This window comes from Ornithodoros turicata, chromosome 1 (genome assembly GCF_037126465.1).
Source record: "Ornithodoros turicata isolate Travis chromosome 1, ASM3712646v1, whole genome shotgun sequence".
NCBI lineage: Eukaryota > Metazoa > Arthropoda > Arachnida > Ixodida > Argasidae > Ornithodoros > Ornithodoros turicata.
Genome location: NC_088201.1, coordinates 1,023,283 through 1,029,385, shown reverse-complemented (window position 1 = coordinate 1,029,385; position 6,103 = coordinate 1,023,283).

Genomic DNA, 6,103 nt, shown 5'->3' with positions numbered 1-6,103 from the left:
ACGCATATTTGAATGTGAGAAAATTCAGCCCTGTGGATATCCACCGGGTACAGTTTTGCGGAGGTCTGCCTGTTTTTCATTTTTCAACGTCAGTCACCGTCACCACATATTCCATTTTCTCTCTCTCCAAGCAGAACTGCAAGCAACGTTACTACGTGACCCTTCGACTAAAATCGAATACGCGGTTCAGCAAGGTGGACCGCGTTAGCAGAGGTGCTCCCACCCAGGGATTTCCCTACACCCCCCTCAGGGGGGGTGTACACCCTCCCTGCATTTTTGGAACACCCCTCCTGAAATTTCTCAGGCGACATCACCCAACTCGGCCACCAACGCATTCTAGTAGTGAGTCCGGCGCAGCGAATTACATCCTGTACTATCGAACTTGGGCTGTAGGACCACAGTGATGCGGATGATCCTACCATGCATTTGTCCAAATTCATCTGAAAATCACTGTTCCATTCATATAGTACGCGCATACGAGAAAAAATGCATTCGGGCATGCAAACTCAATGTGGATCACAAGGAATCATTTGCGCCCAACTCAATCAAGCGAGGTATTCTGCTTTTTTCGTCTGAGGTCTTCACCGTTGGTTGCTACGTATTCATTGAGTTTCGTGAGCCAAGGTGAAAGTCTTTTTTCTTTGTCGGTCGTGCGATTATGCATCTTAATGTTGAAATGCCGCTCATAATGAATCTCTGTTCTACTGTACTGTGTTGTAAGGTATTAACATGTACAAAAAGCTCCGCAGATGTCGCCATTGTGCCACGATTCTTTCCGTGTCTAAGAAAAATTTCGTAAGCGGAACCTTCACTAAGCATACCCCCCCCCCCCTTTAAAGCTCGGCACCCCCTCAGCAGTGAATTTCTGGGAAATCACTGCTCCCACCGTAAGAACAGCAAGCTCCCTTTTTGCCGCCCTCACGGCGTACACGTAGGGGGACCAGAGCGTAAAGGTGGTCTATTCCCTTCCAAAGGGAAAACATATACTATCGATTGCTCGTCTTAGGAACTCCCGCAAACTCGATAGTCGTGCTCGCTTGTGAGTCAAAATCGAGTGTGAGGTGTCTAAGTTTATTTTAGTTACGCACAAAATTATTGGGAGTATTAACTCAACGTCTGTGTTACTGCTTTTGGTTTGAGATAGTAGGTCCAAACTTACTCGGTGCACACAAATCGTCCTCGTTTAAGATACGTCTTGAACAGAGATGGCGGAGACTTATTATAAATGGAAAATTGGTACGTCTTGCAAACGTGAACTGAAGATATTTACAGGATGTCTTCACTTAGAATAACATCTTCAACAGAGATGGCGAAGACGTATTGTAAATGGAAAGTTGGTACTCTTGCAAACGTGAACTGAAGGTGTTTACAGGATGTCTTCCTTTAGGATATCTCTCCAACAGAGATGACGAAGACGTATTATAAACGAAAAATCGGCGCGTCTTATAAACGTACTATAAATTACGGCTTCTAGACGTCGCGTTGACGTCCTGATCGTCTCCTATCCTAATTTGACCAAATAAAGACGTTTTTGCGACGTTTTGCGCGGCTAGGGGTTCCCTAGGGCCTGTTTTGAAGGCGTTTGAAAATTACGGAGCTGTTTCAGGGGCAAGACTGAATGAGCGCAGCGCTGTTTTTGAACCTCCAGCCTTCCTGCGAGGCCCCTTTGCGTGTTTCAGTGAGACCAGACGTCAAAATTGTTGGTGTGACTTTTGATTACAGTGGCGTATCTGGTGTAAATTAGCCACGTGTGTTTTACCCACGACGTTCAGGGAGAAACCCTGTCCGACAAGGTCACGAAGCACAAGTTATGTTGTTGGGGAGCAAATTCAGCCATGAGAAAAGGGAGGAGCGCCACCCTCAAGAAAAAAACGTCCCACGAGGATCCAGTTGTGGCCTTTCTAGAAGGAAATATTATTTATGGGGCATTCAGGGAGAAATCCTGTCTGACAAGGTTACGAAGCACAAGTTATGTGTTGGGGCAGCAAATTCAGTCATGAGAGAAAGGAGTTCCCGGGGAACATTTTTATGAGGGTGGCGCTCCCCCTTCTGTCATGGCTAAATTTGCTCCCCCAACAACATAACCTGTGCTTCGTGACCTTGTAGATAGGATTTCTCCCCCAATGCCGCATCAAAAATATTTCCTTCTGGAAAGGTCACAACTGGATCCCTGGGGGACATTATCTTGAGGGTGGCGCTCCTCCCTTTTCTCGTGGCTGAATTTGCTCCCCCAACAACTTAACTTGTGCTTCGTAACCTTGTAGACAGGATTTCTCCCTGAATACCGCATCAAAAATATTTCCTTCTAGAAAGGCCACAACTGGATCCCCGTAGGACGTTTTTCTTGAGGGTGGCGTTCCTCCCTTTTCTCATGGCTGAATTTGATCCCCCAACAACATAGCTCGTGCTTCGTGACCTTGTCGGACAGGATTTCTCCCTGAATACCGCTTCAAAAATATTTCCTTCTAGAAAGGCCACAGCTGGATCCTCGTGGGACGTTTTTTCTTGAGGGTGGCGCTCCTCCCTTTTCTCGTGGCTGAATTTGCTCCCCCAACAACTTAACTTGTGCTTCGTAACCTTGTAGACAGGATTTCTCCCTGAATACCGCATCAAAAATATTTCCTTCTAGAAAGGCCACAACTGGATCCCCGTAGGACGTTTTTCTTGAGGGTGGCGTTCCTCCCTTTTCTCATGGCTGAATTTGATCCCCCAACAACATAGCTCGTGCTTCGTGACCTTGTCGGACAGGATTTCTCCCTGAATACCGCTTCAAAAATATTTCCTTCTAGAAAGGCCACAGCTGGATCCTCGTAGGACGTTTTTCTTGAGGGTGGCGCTCCTCCCTTTTCTCGTGGCTGAATTTGCTCCCCCAACAACTTAACTTGTGCTTCGTAACGTTGTAGACAGGATTTCTCCCTCAATGCCGCATCAAAAATATTTCCTTCTAAAAAGGCCACAACTGGATCCCCGTAGGACGTTTTTCTTGAGGGTGGCGTTCCTCCCTTTTCTCATGGCTGAATTTGATCCCCCAACAACATAGCTCGTGCTTCGTGACCTTGTCGGACAGGATTTCTCCCTGAATACCGCTTCAAAAATATTTCCTTCTAGAAAGGCCACAACTGGATCCCCGTAGGACGTTTTTCTTGAGGGTGGCGTTCCTCCCTTTTCTCATGGCTGAATTTGATCCCCCAACAACATAGCTCGTGCTTCGTGACCTTGTCGGACAGGATTTCTCCCTGAATACCGCTTCAAAAATATTTCCTTCTAGAAAGGCCACAGCTGGATCCTCGTGGGACGTTTTTTCTTGAGGGTGGCGCTCCTCCCTTTTCTCGTGGCTGAATTTGCTCCCCCAACAACTTAACTTGTGCTTCGTAACGTTGTAGACAGGATTTCTCCCTCAATGCCGCATCAAAAATATTTCCTTCTAAAAAGGCCACAACTGGATCCCCGTAGGACGTTTTTCTTGAGGGTGGCGTTCCTCCCTTTTCTCGTGGCTGAATTTGATCCCCCAACAACATAGCTCGTGCTTCGTGACCTTGTCGGACAGGATTTCTCCCTGAATACCGCTTCAAAAATATTTCCTTCTAGAAAGGCCACAGCTGGATCCTCGTGGGACGTTTTTTCTTGAGGGTGGCGCTCCTCCCTTTTCTCGTGGCTGAATTTGCTCCCCCAACAACTTAACTTGTGCTTCGTAACTTTGTAGACAGGATTTCTCCCTCAATGCCGCATAAAAATATTTCCTTCTAGAAAGGTCACAACTGGATCCCTGGGGGACATTTTCTTGAGGGGGGCGCTCTTTTTTCTCATGACTGAATTTGCTCCCCCAACATAGCTCGTGCTTCGTGACCTTGTCGGACAGGATTTCTCCCTGAATACCGCTTCAAAAATATTTCCTTCTAGAAAGGCCACAACTGGATCCCCGTAGGACCTTTTTCTTGAGGGTGGCGCTCCTCCCTTTTCTCGTGGCTGAATTTGCTCCCCCAACAACTTAACTTGTGCTTCGTAACGTTGTAGACAGGATTTCTCCCTCAATGCCGCATCAAAAATATTTCCTTCTAGAAAGGTCAAAACTGGATCCCTGGGGGACATTTTCTTGAGGGTGGCACTCCTCCCTTTTCTCATGGCTGAATTTGCTCCCCCAACAACATAGCTCGTGCTTCGTGACCTTGTCGGACAGGATTTCTCCCTGAATACCACTTCAAAAATATTTTCTTTTAGAAAGGCCACTGCTGGATCCTCGTGGGACGTTTTTTCTTGAGGGTGGCGCTCCTCCCTTTTCTCGTGGCTGAATTTGCTCCCCCAACAACATAGCTCGTGCTTCGTGACCTTGTCTGACAAGATTTCTCCTTGAATACCGCATCAAAAATATTTCCTTCTAGAAAGGCCACAACTGGATCCCCGTGGGACGTTTTTCCTGTAGGTGGTGCTCCCCCCTTTTCTCATGGCTGTGCTTCGTGACCTTGTCAGACAGGATTTCTCCCTGAATGCCGCATAAAACCTATTTCCTTCTAGAATGTCACAACTGGATCCCTGGGGGACATTTTCTTGAGGGTGGCGCTCTTCCCTTCTCTCATGGCTGTATTTGCTCCTCCAACATCATAACTTGTGCGTCGTGACATTGTCAGATAAGATTTTCTTCCTAGACAAAAAAAAAGTGTTCTTCCATTTATGGAAAGCCCCCTTTGCCATGATTTGTTCTCTTTCTTCCGTTCAATGTGTTTTCGTAATCTTCCGCGATGCTTTTGCTGCATGTACGTTCTTTGGAAACTCCAGAATTTTTTTAGATTGTCAGTCAGAAACTGCTGAATCAAACACACTGGAGATGCAAGAAATCGGTCTTTAGATGTCCCTGAGAAACGGGGGACTTGAGATAACCTCAGGGGTGTACATATGAACCCATGTCGGGATGCTGCGACGTCAAGTAACTGAAAAGTCAAACAAGTAAAGCGGTAAACAAGTATTTCTAACCAGAGCTTCAGAACACACTTCCTCTTGATGACAATACACACACTGTCGAATTACAAAATTTTGAAATGTGATGTAGGCAAGCATTCGCTTGTCCCATCCTACAGTTGGCAATACGATTACAAATTAGTGGGTCATCCCTGTTGGTTGTAAATTTTTATGCACTAGCTCGACGTGCCGAACGGGTCCAGTTCTTTCGTAATCGTGACTGTTTCTTTCTGGGTAATTCTGATCTAATAGTTTCTGAGGTCTTCCTTCAACTCCGCGTAAGCGGTGGAGGGAGGCGAAAGTGAGCTGGTCGTGTGTGTTGTGTTTTTGCCTAGCGTTCTTTCCACGCTGACTCCACTGACTATCGACTCCTATTCAGCGTCGTTCATCATCTTATCATCAGGACGCATCTCATCCTGTCCATTGTGCCTTGGAATAGTGGGCCGCACCTCAGGTGGCGAATTTCCCCATTCATCATCATTAATTTAGCTGTTGTTGTTGTTCCTTGCGAAGGTGCACGATTTGCGTATTCCGTAACGCAAGAACGCAGACCAGACATTTGTTTAAATCACTCGGATGCGAGGTTTTGAAAACACCAGCGAGCAGACGACACACAGAGGCGGAGAGAGAGAAAGGTCAACAGATGGCGCTGATCGCCTCGCAGGCACGGAACTCGCACGTTACAGCCGTTAACAGTTTAAACCGAACCTTTGATAAAACAGCCAGGTCCTACATGATGGTACATTGAAATATTGTGGCCATATTTCACTTTTCAGTTCCTTTAAAGAATTAAGCCTATGCCACTATGCCACACACTTCCTGCTCCCTCTGAGAAGAAGTGGAAAAAGAATCCTGAAAACACGCCATCTAGTTGGTTGTCCAGATCTCCAGATGGCGCTCTGACACTGGACACCGGCAAAAGCATATGCTGACAAATTATATACGTCATTACGGTTATCGTTTTTTTTAGCTATTGGACCATTAAACAATATGCATTTTTTCAGTAGTTTATGTGTCGGCATTTGATGCCAATACACTTTTTCTGTCTGCGTTGTTATCTGGTATGTAAGATAGAGTTTGTGTAAAAGAGGCTACCTCCATAGGTAGTTATCTTGCTTGATGACAATACACACTTTTTATGTCGGCGATT